This window comes from Scylla paramamosain, chromosome 17 (genome assembly GCF_035594125.1).
Source record: "Scylla paramamosain isolate STU-SP2022 chromosome 17, ASM3559412v1, whole genome shotgun sequence".
In the NCBI taxonomy this organism is placed as follows: Eukaryota; Metazoa; Arthropoda; class Malacostraca; order Decapoda; family Portunidae; genus Scylla; species Scylla paramamosain.
This window is the reverse complement of record NC_087167.1, coordinates 17987733-18001122: the sequence shown is the minus strand read 5'-3', so window position 1 is coordinate 18001122 and position 13390 is coordinate 17987733. Positions and strand designations below refer to the sequence as shown.

The window sequence follows — 13390 nt, the reverse complement described above, 5'->3', positions numbered from 1 at the left end:
GTTATTCAGGACATACACCCCTAACTTGAACAAATGCATGTACAGTTTTTACTGATAATAATATCTAGGAGGATCTACATAACATTTCATCTTTTTTTTTCATAATAGCTGAGATCACACACGTACGGCATATAAGCTGAGAACAAGAGAAGAGAATAGGAGCTCCATTACATTTCTTTATTCATTTAACTCTGATACCCAAGTCTAGGAACATTTTAGACAGCATTTCATCTTTCCTTCAGTGTCATTGGGATTACAGGGAAGTGAAGGAGCATCGTACGTCACATCATATATTCATGTAGGCTAATGTAGGAGCATTTTAGATACAATTCCATCTTCCCCTCACTGTTATTGAGATCACAGACATAGGCTGAGGAGAACAACAGTTATTGAAATCACATAACAAGAGAAAGAATGACACTTATTCATTCACGTAACGTACACTGATAACCAAATCTAGGAACATTTTAGGTAGCATATTAAGTTATTCACGTCACACACAAACTGTATCATTGAAACTTATGCATATATATAACTTTAATTGATCGGTCATGTAAATCAAACCTAGGAACACATATATATCATTTAATTTTTCCCTCACAGCTACTGGACTGCAGATATTAGCTGAGAACAGCAGTAGAAGGGAAGGAGCGCCGCGCGCTACATTATTTATTTATGTAATACTGAGAATCAAATATAGGAATATCTACATAGCATATCATCTTTCCCTCATAGTTATCGATTTTTTTCTTCACAGTTGTTCGTATCATGGTGAAGAGAAGGAGCGCCGTTGCAAAGACCAAACTCCCGCGGCCAAACAGAAACAACAACAACAACAAGAGCAGCTTGGAGCGGACCACCTTGCCTTGGCTAGCTGTGTTTTTCCCCAGTACATGTTGTTCCCAGGACGTGAGGGAGCTGGGGAGCGAGGTGCAGTGTCCGCCCCGCCCTATGTGCTGCCTGATCTAGTGAAATAAGGTAAGAGTGGCATGGGGAGAGTTAAAGCATCGTTAAAATAGCAGTGCTTTGAATGGTGGTAAGGGACAGGTAGACACTCAGACGGACTGCGTGACCTGACCTCCCAGTAACAGTCACGGGGAGCGGCAGGCACGCTGACTCACAAAGGACTCCAGGAAGTTCTCTGCGTCAAGGAAATTGCCTTAGTCTACTATTTTCCAGACACTGGCTGTTTATTTTTTGGGGCAAAATATATAACGCTCTCAGAAGTCATGATCAGCGCAATGAAAGAATGAGCCATGACATGAATTAGTCTAAACCTAACGTAACCTAACCCATCCATTTTATGCTGAAAATAGTCAGGAAGTGGCTTGAAATACTTAATGCCTTTGTATGGAGGGTGAATGTTGCCTTGTGAGATGCACACCCCTGTCTCATTTTTTTTTTTTTTTTTGTCCACGGATAATATTGAAGTAACACTAACGTTTTGAGGATTATGGAAATAGCCTTGGTCTTCTTATTCCCAGAGTGACTTTATTTCTGGACAAAATATGACACTTTTTGAAATCAACAGTGAAATGAATTTACTGAATGAATAAAAAAAAAAAAAAATTAACCAAACCTTTGGGGATTATGAAAATAACCTTTGTTTACTCATTTCCAAAAACTGAGTGTTTATTTATAGGCAAAATATGATGCTTTTATTTATTTTTTTGTTATGATCTATGCAATGAAGAAATCAACAAAGAAATGAATTAATTGAATAAATAAATGGAAATAACCTTAACCCACTAATTTCTAGACACTGTTTATTTTTGACCTGAATATGGCAGTTTTTGAAAGTGATGTGCACACTATAAGAATCAACAATGAAATTAGTGGACTGAGTGAATCAAAACTTAACCTTGCCCTCAGATGAAAATACTAATGGTATTTCAATATTATCCTTCTCTGCCAGTCCAAAATAGTCATGAGGTTGTCTGTAAACATATGACTCCATTGCTTGGAGAATAAATGTTGCCTTTTAAGATGCATGTCTCTCTCTCCTTTTTCCCTTTCCCTGTCCATGGATAATATTGAAATGTATATCTTGAGGATGCCTCCTCCACTGGCCACTTGCTCTAAGCCTGTGGGACAACAAGCAAAGCAATACCTTATTGAGTCCTTGCCCTACTTTTGTGGATGCTATAGAGTACTGGAGCCAGTACTAACTCAAACTAGGGTGTTCTCACTTGTAACACCTCAAACTGGAACATAACCACATCATACTTAATAAACTGAAATACTGAGCAATTGATCTGAACTGCGGGAGAAGGGTGCTGTGTTGAGAAGCAAATCTGGGACTTCAAGTACGAAAGCCCACCACATTACTGATCAAACAATAGATGCACTCACTCCTTGAGCATGACTGTGGCACTTCCATATGTGGGTCATTACAAGTCTTATGAGATATAAAATAATGATGCTTTCGATGTGATTGGTTGTAGCGCACAGAAGCAAGACAGTGACACTGTTAATGTGATTGATTGTAGCACATTGAATCTTTCACTTCATGATCTATTTTGAATATACCTAAGTACTTAAAGTGATATGATGCTTCAGAAGATTTAGAAAGAGCAAGATAATAGGAATGCTTCTTTTACAACAAACTGCTTGGAATATGATGGCTAATAATTTAGATATAAGAAATTAATAGCTCATGATTAAGTGATATCTCAATGATATTAGTGTATTGTATTCAGTAACTAAAATACTATGACATTAAAATAATGTGTTATGATGTGACCAGTGTACTTGATCTGTATGCATGAATTAACCATAGAATCTGATTTTACTTATGTGTAAAGGCTATTGGCAGTAAAGACTGCATAAAAGTCCACTTTATTACAGTTTCCCCAAAAAAAGGGAAATAGGGAGGAGAGGTGTGGAGTGGCATTTGGTACTGTTTAGGGAAGATTGGAAGACCTCAGCCATTTCGCAAAACTGGTAAATGGCTCCAAAACATTCCGATGGTGTGGCCACTTAAAAATGAAGGTCCTCTTAAATCTGATAAACGAAGTCACTGATAATTCCCAGGAGCAATTGCAGGCTCTGATTAGGAAGGAGGTCAAGGAAGAATTATCTGGTTAACTCTGTATATTGAGGATTTAGAGTAGAAATATTAGAAGTGAGCTGGTGGAGTGTGGTGGACCAGAGTTCTTGTTGGTTGCCTTGCTTTACCACAGTCCTGTGAGTATTATATGACTCATGTATTGATTAGGGAGTGAAAAGATGGCTTTGTAGGGTGCAAACTGATTTGACTTTGATTTAGTAAGTGAGGAGGAGAGGTTGTAAGCACACACACACAGAGAGAGAGAGAGAGAGAGAGAGAGTAAAGGAGTGGAGACTGCAAGGATAAAGTGTACAAACAGCAAGAGGTGGTGACTTGTGTCCTGGCCACACAAGGTGATTTGGCTTTGATTGAGTAAGGAGAGGTTGCAACTACATAAGCATGGAGAGAGAGAGAGAGAGAGAGAGAGAGAGAGAGAGAGAGAGAGAGAGAGAGAGAGAGAGAGAGAGAGAGGACTGGAGAGCACAAGGATAAGGTGTGCAGACAACAAGAGGTGGTGACGTCTGTTGTGGCCACTTTTATTAAGGGAGTTCCAGGGAATAGATATTGGAGTATGATGATAGATGAATGAAAACAATGAACAGTATAGTAATCACTTCTTTGTAGTATGTGGTGTCTTTGAAAATTATGTTCAAAATTGTACTATGCCATTTTATTAAATCAGAGAAGAAGCCACACAAATCCAAGGGTAAGAAAAGAGCATATTTTGATAATAGAGTTATGTGTACATGAAGAAAGGAGAATGAATAAGTAAGAGGCTGTGTGGGTCATCTGTAAGGATATATAGATTGTTTGGAGGGAGACGGACTGAACTTCATCAAATCATAAAAGCTTAAAGGTAGATTGAAAGGAGAATCAGTTAGAAAACCAGCCTAGTGATGTTATACATCAAACAACACTAGTTTGCCATAGCAAATGACCAAATAGTGAAAAGATTTGCGTTGAGTGAGGCTAAAACTGTGCGATTGTGTTTTCAGCTCCATGTGACTTGGGCCATTTCAAGTGAGGAGTATTGTTCAAGACACTTCTGGAACTGAATTGGCTAGCCTGACTAAAATTCTTCCTTTTATTTCTTTTTGGCTTTTTTGAGGAGATGGGATTTATGTGGGACTTTTTAATTATTATTCTTTGGTTAGCCTCCCAGATGCTTAAACAGAAGAAAATTCTTTATGCTGAAAAGTATTGGAGGTGGAGGTAGTTTGGGAATGCCTTTTAAGTGTTTTTTTTTATTTATCTTTTCTCTTCATTGTCTGATGGCCTTGATACATGAAAAGAAGAAAAGGTTAAAAGGAAACCAACAGAAAAACCAAGAAGACCTGGAGATGGTGTGCAGAGGAGGACGTGAGGAGGATAAATATCAGAGAAAAGATTGTCCATGACCAGGAAAAGAAAAAAGGACAGACTCACAAACTGTCTAGCCTGCAAGGAGAAAATGAGGATATTGAATTAATTAACAGTGACAGTGAAAAAGGGTAAAGCCAAACTGAAGTGAGTTATGCCTTGGTAACATTTCCTAACAAATATAGACGATCAGATTGCAGGATTAGGAGAAGAGCACTGGTGGGAAGGCCTGAGGGAGGAGGTGCAGGGAGGGATTAGAGATGAGAGGAGTGTGAGGGTGTATGTACTGAGGAGATGAAGACTTGGTAACACACACACACACACACACACACACAGCCTGCAGTTTCCACAATCCCTGAGATCACAGCATTAGGGGTGTCTACCCTTTACTGGAGAGTCCTTGCTTCTGTGACCCACTAAGAGCATTAAACAGTCTGTAGAAATCAACACTTCATGCTCACAGGGACAAAGAAATACAAAGAAGCAGAGTTTGCTAATTGTGTGTCAAAGACTCCATTGTCTCTTTCTGTATGTTTGTGTTCGGGAATGATGTGCATGTTTTCTGGCATAAAGAGAGGAGGTTACTGTAAAGGGTGTTTGTATGTGTGTAGAAAAACTCAATTTCTTTATGTATGTTTGTGTTTATAAATGATGTGCATGTTTTCTGGCATGAGGAGAGATTACTGTAAAATGTGTGTGTGTGTGTGTGTGTGTGTGTGTGTGTGTGTGTGTGTGTGTGTGTGTGCGCATACTTACCTATCTAGTTGTATTTATATAGTTACAGTATACAGGACATAAGTTGCACTTATGTGACTGTGAAAGAAAGAACAATAAGCATGAAAATAAAGAAAGAGTCTGTATGAAGGAATAATTATTTTAAGAGGGATTGGGTAGCTGGACTAAGGTTGGGAGAGTGTAGCATGAGAGGACAGCTAGACTAAGGCTGGGAGAGTGTAGTGTGAGAAGGTGAATAGGTAGACTAAGGCTGGGAGAGTGAAGTGTGAGAAGATGGATAGCTAGACTGGGAGATAGTAGTACTTACCAGTCTGTCAAGTGGAGTGTTGTGGAGCGCTATGGTGTTTTGTTGGTGGCCAGCTTGTCTGTCCTACAATCAGGCCCATCACTGTTGCGTGGGGAGTGGCTGGCTGTAGTGAGTGACACAGGTACCTGGTGGTGTGATAAGATAGGCAGACGTCACTGAGATGGAGTGGCAAGGGTTGTAAAATTTTATCAGGCGGGCAATACAAAGATAAAGAAGGGAAATGGTTGTCTTGTTTCAATCTGCAGGGCATTGAGGTGTGGTGTGTCTGTGTGTGTGTGATGATAGTAATAATTGGGGATTGTGGTGGTGGTAATGCACAGGATAAAGCAGAATTTTATTTCTCTAAGCATTTCAACAGAGTTGGTGGAAGAACACATTCCCACTCACCAGTGCAATAATAATAATATCAATATTTGTGTATTTGGGGAATATGCAGCAAAACCACTGTCGGTGTGCTTATATTATAATTAGCTTCCTTTTTTATGTTTTGGTAATTTCTACTGAAAGTGTGAAAAACTGGAAAATTTTAATTAGATATACATATGTTAGTGTACATGACAAGAATTGTTCACTATAAATATGTATGGGTAAGTGGTTTGTGTATGTATGTGTGTGTATTTGTTGAATTTCTTTTTGGATTATCATGAAGGGAGATAAATTAAGAAAACAGAATAAATTTGGCACAAGGAATTATTATCATTGGAGATGAAACCCTTGAGGGAATGGCCCTGGAAATGTGCAGGTGTGACACATGTTGCTATTTAGGCCAGTGGGATCATCAAGAACCTTGCAAGTTTTGGTTGGCCTTCACTGTCTTCTTGAGTACAGGTATTTCTTGTTTTACACGATGTATAGGGGCTTGCAGATACTGTGTAAACAAAAATTGCATAAAAAAAAAATAGTAGGAAAAGGGAGATTAAGGGGTTTGACCTATTAAATTGCACTACTTTGTCTTAAATCTACTTAAATGGTAAGTGATTAATACTTATTTGAACAGTTTATCCTTATTTATTAATTCTAACCTTAAATATAAAAGCTAAAATACCGGAAATGCAGATTTTTTTTATTTATTTATTTTTTTTTATTTAGATGTGTACATACTACAATGCATAAAAGGATTGTCCCTGTTAGTGGCTGGGCTGGATTGTGCTAGAGTAAAAATATTGTATAAATTAATTTTTAGTTTAATATATTTTAAGTTGTGTTTAACTGAATTCATGTAAAGAACTTGTGTTAACAAAGAATCACCTGTACATAGCTTAGTTCTGGTATCATATAGCATGAGGTATGCATGCGCTCTTTTCATATCAGTGTGTGTGTGTGTGTGTGTGTGTGTGTGTGTGTGGCATTATTTCAAGTTTTCTTTAGTTCACCTCCAAATCTGGTGAAAAAGAGATGATATTTATACCTGTAACTCCTTTCATCTAATCACTCTTCATTATCCTTTCAAGCAAGGATTGCCATGTGAGGAATGATGGCTTCTTGCAGCTTCTCTTATTTTCCCAGACTACCTCAGTCTATGTATCTCCTCACTACCAGACCACTGGCCTCTCCTTCTCTCAGTTCACTGTTTGCAAGTGTTCCCCTCTCCCAGGTCTTAGCTCAGTCTCTATGTACCTCCTCTTATCACCAGACTACTGCCCTCATTTGTCATGCTCCCTCTCAGTTGACCATGTGCGAGCCTCTTCCTCCCTCGGGTCTTGTCTCAGTCTGTGTACCTCCTCTCATTGCCAAACTATACTGCCCCCATCCCTCCCTCTCAGTTCACTGTATGCAAGTGTTCCCCTCCCCCATGTTTTGTTCAGTGATGCACCACACATCCATCTTATCATCCTCATCTCCATCCACTTTAGTATGCAGACATGGGCCTCCCTCACTGCCTGGGTGTTGCTAGCATACAACATACAGCATACAGTATACAGCATTAGACTCCTGGTACTGCCTTTTGTATTTGTGTCCTGTGGGTCTGAAGGTAATAGTGATTGGAGTTGTAATACTTTTACTACTGCTCTTATTTTTGTTTTACTATTACTATTGCTATGCTATTACTGTTGCTATGCTACTACTACTACTACTACTACTACTACTACTACTACTACTACTACTACTACTACTACTACTACTACTACTACTACTACTACTACTACTACTACTACCACTACTACTACTACTACTACTACTATTACCACTACTATTACTACTACTACTACTACTGCTCCACCAGCAAGTGTACTGTGTGGTGAAAAAAAATTATCCAAGCAGAAATCCAGAAATCTGCCAAAAATGAGCTGGGTGGTCCCTTCACAAGGGTGATGACATGATGGCATGCAAGGAAAAGAGAGAGAAAAAGTAGGGTTGAGGTATGTTTCATGTGCATGGGGAAGCATGGATGGAGATTTTTAAATTTTTTTTAATTCTTTTGTAAGAGGGGGACTGGCCAAGGGCAACATAAAGTGGAAAAAAAAAAAAAAAGACCCACTGAGAGTACCAGTCCCTAAAGAGAGGTAAAAAAGAATCATCCAAAATTGGAGGATAAGTGTCTTGAAACTTTCCTCTTGGAGTTCAAGTCATGGGGAAGGAGAAAATACAGAAGCAGGCAGAGAGTTCCAGAGTTTATCAGTAAAAGGGATGAATGATTGAGAATACTGGTTAACTCTTGCATTAGAGAAGTGGACAGAATAGGAGTGAGAGAAAGTAGCAAGTCTTGTGCAGTGAGGCCACAGGACAGGAGGAGAGGGATGCAATTAGCAAGATCAGAAGAGCAGTTATCATGAATTTAGTGGTAGAAGATAGTAATAGATGTAACATTGTAATGGAGAGAGATAGGTGGAAAACAGTAAATTACAGGAGAAGAGTTGATAAGACGATATGCCTATGATTCCACCCTGTCAAAAAGAGCATGTGCCATAATCATTGCTGTGGAAGGAAATACAGGGTGGTACAAAATCAAAGATATACATACAGGATGCCTAAAAAATTGGATCTGATTTGAAATTGCTATACATATCTCAGCAACCACACATCAGAGTAGAGGGCAGTGACCAAGTAAAAGATGGAATGTGGGGTTAATGCAAGTAAATATCATATGATGGAAATAGGGAAATATGAGAGAACATGTACTTGACTTGGCTGTCAATAAATAGGTAGGCATAGAAACAAGATATTGAGAGGTATGTACTGGATGTGAAGGATGGCTTTTCACTTCCAGAATAAAGACAGGGTGAAAGAAGTAAGAGATAAATAATTACCACAATGTTTAAACCAAAAATTGAAATATGCTCAAATTGTGTGACCTCATAGGATAAACATTTCCATAGTAGAGAGAGAAGGCTGGGTGTTATTTTTTTTACTTAGATAAGAGATATACTTTTCCTAAAAAAAAAATATTGTTTTTTGTGTTTTCTGTGTGATTTACCTCCAGAACAAAGACACAGAGGAAAATGATTACTGCAATGATTGAACCAAAATAAAAATATGCTGAAATTATTTGACTTCATAAGATAAAACATTTCTGTATTAGAGTTAAGAATAGATATTATGTTGAGATTCTTTAAAAAAAAAATAGTGACAAAGTGTTTTGATGTGCTTTCAGTGTGATTCACTTCCAGAAGAACATAGACATGATGAGGGGAATAATTACCACAACAAAACCAAAAATTGTAATGCGCTGAAACTACTTGATTCCCTCATGAGATAACCATTTCCGTAGAGAGGAAGTGAGAGAGAGGGGGATGGATGTTATTACTACAGTAAGGTACTTTTCCTTAAAAACTAATATAGTATTTTTCATATATTTTCAGTGTGATGAGGCAGCAGCAGCAGTTTGACTCACCCCCACCACTGCTGCTGCATCACAGGGAGTAATTATCTGGCCTTCACACCTGTGCACACCTGTGGAACCTTTGATTCCACCAGTGCCAGGAGCCAGTGCCATGGTGTGCCATCTCCACATGCCAGTGATAAAGTAGACTGCCTCCACTGCATTGCTAAGAACATTAAGAAAGTGGATCCTTGATGCAATACTGAAGTGTGGATTGAGTGATGTGGATGGTGCAAAGTGTGGTGGTGTGGCGGTGGTAGGTGTGGAGGAGGTGGAGCTTGCGGCACAGTGATGGAGGGGGACGGAGGGACGCCTCGGAGGGTGGTGCGGGTGCCCCACACCAGGCAGGCCAGTAGGGACAAGGTGCCCATCTCAGAGAAGGTATGTGATTCATTTACTTATTCATCAGAGTATCTATATCTATATATCTACATATTTTTTTTTTCTTTCTTTCTTTTATTTTTATGGAAGATAGATTCTGGGCAGTGAAAAATAGTGAAAGAAAAGGCATGCTGAAGGTGCCAATCCCAGAAGAGTTGTTATGAGTTGTGTGTTGATGATCTGTGCTGTGTGTGGCTGTGAGGTGATGACTTCTGCTATGTGTGGTTGTGTGAATGTGTAGTGACTGTAGCCTCTTGTGTGGTGATAATCTATACTGTGTATGTTGGTGTGGTGACTTGCCTTTGCTTGTGTGATGATGACTTGCTGTGTGAGGTCTTCCTCTATACCTGTTACTCAAATATCAGGAGTTGGGACAATGAAGAAGTCGTCTCCAGTAGCTTTTATCCATTAGTACATCTCTTGTTTCCATTCCTTGCAAGGCCATTCCTCCTCCTTACTCTCTGTCTTCCCTTCAAGCTTCTTTCTTCCAATGGTGTTCTCTGTCTGACTCTCTTGATACCTACCTCATCCTTTCTTTTTACAACATGATCAAAATATGTAACCCAATTCAGATTTTCTTTTCATTTCATAGTCTTTTTCTTTATTTTCATCATCTCCTCAGTTCCTTTCTTTTACAGGTATTCCTTTGCCAGGCTGTTTTAATACTTTCCTCCTCTTTTTTTTTTTATATGATCAAAATACCTTAATTCAGATTTATTTAATTTTACTTTTCTATTATTTCCATCTCCTCCCTCAAAGTTCCTTCCTTCTGCAGATGTTCTCAGTCATGCTTGTTTAATACATTCCTCCTCCTCTCTTTTAACATTACCAAAATACCTCAGTTCAGATTTTCTTTTTATTTTATTGTATTTTTCTCATTTTACTTCAAGTGGCTGTACAGTGAAGACTTGTGATGATTTATGACTGAGATATCTTTGCTTTGTGTGGTGACGGGGCCTATTATTTGTGGTGAGAACTTACAGATTTGTGTATTTTTATTTATTTGTCTATTTATAATATATGAAGGAGAGCAGCCAAGGAGAAAAAAAAAAATTCTTAATGCTCTTCCTATAAAGACTGTGTAGGATAGAAGAACCAGGAGAGAGAGAGAGAGAGAGAGAGAGAGAGAGAGAGAGAGAGAGAGAGAGAGAGAGAGAGAGAGAGAGAGAGAGAGAGAGAGAGAGAGAGGATTATTATTCTCCTCTTGCCTAGGATGTTTTGTGTGTTATTGTTTATTTGCCTCTCAGAATATTCTACCTGAGTATTCAAGACAAGCAACATTTAAAGTCTGGAGCTGGAAAACCTTGTCAGTGGCAGTTGTGTTAGTGGTGGTGATGGTGGTGGTGGTGGTGGTGAAGTGTAGAAGGATAATGAGGATGGTGAGAGGGTGGTGAGGTGATGGGGGAATGTGTGAGAGGGAGGTGAGGTGTATGGTGGGAATAGTGAACTGCTGTGCTGATGGTGGTGGTGGTGGTGGTGAGGGGGTGAGGGAGTGCTGAAGATGGTGAGGTGTGAGAGAGAGAGGTGGGTGTGTGTGTGTGTGTGTGTGTGTGTGTGTGGGGGGGGGGGGGGCGGGGAGACTGTGAGAGTGGTGGTGAGGGCTGACCTATATAACTGTCCTTATTATATCTGGTCTTGACTTGTATGTCTTATCTCATGCCTGGCTCATTATTATTATTATTGTTATTATTACTATTGTTGTTATTATTATTGTTATTATTATTATTATTATTATTATTATTATTATTATTATTATTATTATTATTATTATTATTATATGGGATAGCATTGGTCAGTGTAATTGTGTTTGTGTGTTTTTTTTTGTCTGAAGTGTATGAGGTTATTTGAATTTATCTTTGGAAACTTGTATTATTATTAATTTTTTTGTGTGAACATGTCTTGTTTCTTTTATTTTCTTTCTTCCCTCCTTCCTGCCTTCCTTCTTTATTTTTCTTTCATTCATTCTTTCTTTCTTTCTTCCTTCCTTCCTTCCTTTCTTTCTTTCTTTCTTTTTTTCTTTCTTTTTCCTTCCTTCTTTCCTTTTTCTTTCTTTCTTTCTTTCTTTATATTTTCCTTCCATTCTTCCCTTCTTTCCTTTATATACCTACTTTTATATCAATTTAATTCATTTGTTACATTTTATTCCTATTGTATTATTTATTTATTCTTCAATTTGTCTATTTATTCATTTACTGTACTTCTTTTTTATTTTATTTTTTTGTATGTGTATAAGTATGCATGCCTCTGCGTGTGTGTGTGTGTGTGTGTGTGTGTGTGTGTGTGTGTGTGTGTGTGTGTGTGTGTGTGTGTGTGTGTGTGTGTACCGTTTCAGCCCACCTTGCCACATCTGTGCATTGTGGGCCTACATTCTCCAGGTTACGCAAGACACTGTAAGACACTAATGTTTGAATGAGCTCCCCCAAGGCACTGACACGTAACACTATTTCCTTTATCACACTTATCAAGGCCATTTCCTGCTTGTTTCTTCTCTCTCTCTCTCTCTCTCTCTCTCTCTCTCTCTCTCTCTCTCTCTCTCTCTCTCTCTCTCTCTCTCTCTCTCTCTCTCTCTCTCTCTCTCTCTCTCTCTCTCTCTCTCTCTCTCTCTCTCTCTGTTGGTGTGAGTTATACAGATATGATTGTAAGTGTCTCATAGTTACATGTGTGGGCTGTCAGGAGTTACCTAATGGAAGGGTGTAGTAGTAGTAGTAGTAGTAGTAGTAGTAGTAGTAGTGTTAGGTAATAAGTGTTGAGTGGTGGACAGTTGTTTTGCTTTGTGTTGCTTATAAATGAGTCAGGAAGTTTTTTTTTTAACAGTATTCTTGATTAGGAGTCTTGTGTTGTTAGGGTTCTGAGAAGTTGTGTTGCTTTGTTTTGCTAATAAGTGAGGGAGTAAGTTTTTTTGTTCATTGTTATTTTATTTTTATTTTTTTTTTCTATTGAACAGCTTCCTAAATCAGGATTCTGGTGTTGGCTTCTCAGGAATACTTTTTATTTATAGTTATTTTTGTTTTAAATTTTTTATTGTTATTTATTTATTTATTTCTATTTTATTTTTTGTATGTGCATATGTCTTTCTCAATGCAAGATGAAAATACAATGAAAGAATACAGAATAATGTGTAATGTGCAGTGTGTGGGAGATCCAGTTGTTTGTTGCCTTATCAAGTGGCAGGTTATTACAGTCAGCTAAGGTCTAGGAAAAAAAAAAAAAAAATCTGTTAAGTAATTGTCCTCAAAAAGTTGAATAGAAAAGGCTTGTCTTGCCTGTCTTGCCTTGCCTGATTGGTTGGCTTTTAAGGTCATCAGTTCAGAGAGAGAGAGAGAGAGAGAGAGAGAGAGAGAGAGAGTGTACTTTGACATTACACTCAACATGGTTTTACTTCTGTCAGGTAGAGAACTTATTGTAGGTATTGCCTTGTTTGGCTTGTAAACGCTCATAACGGCTGATGATAAGATAGCAGTGCCTGGTGGGGAGGCAGCCTAGCCTTGCAGGTTTGGCCTTGAGGCAAGGGAGAGTAAGAGTAACAGCCAGGCATCATTCTAAGGGTGGTGAGGAGAATGGGAGGGATTTGTGATGTGGGGAGAACAATATTAGTTTGTGTGTGGCACCTCAGTTATGTTTATTTACTAGTAGTGTAAGGGCCAAGCATCTCTCTAGGGGTGGTGAGGAGAATGGGAGGGACTTGTGATGTGGGGAGGAGCAAGATTAGGTTTGTGTGTGGTGCCTCAGTTACCTGTGT

At 38.6% G+C, this 13390-nt stretch overlaps 2 long non-coding RNA genes across 3 annotated transcripts; one reads left to right on the top strand and one right to left on the bottom strand.

Annotated features, from left to right (window-relative positions):
* Positions 1 to 217: 217 nt before the first annotated feature.
* On the top strand, positions 218 to 10810 carry LOC135108546 (uncharacterized). Of its 2 annotated transcripts, XR_010272334.1 has the most exons (3): positions 218 to 298; positions 758 to 978; positions 9251 to 10810. It is a non-coding gene; the product is annotated as an uncharacterized LOC135108546 (long non-coding RNA). The 2 variants fall into 2 exon arrangements; XR_010272333.1 differs by lacking the exon at positions 218 to 298 and having other exon boundaries at positions 597 to 978.
* Positions 1649 to 6492, bottom strand: LOC135108547 (uncharacterized). The gene is made up of 2 exons (XR_010272335.1): positions 5451 to 6492; positions 1649 to 2084 (listed from the first exon to the last, which is right to left on the bottom strand). It is a non-coding gene; the product is annotated as an uncharacterized LOC135108547 (long non-coding RNA).
* Positions 10811 to 13390: the final 2580 nt, after the last annotated feature.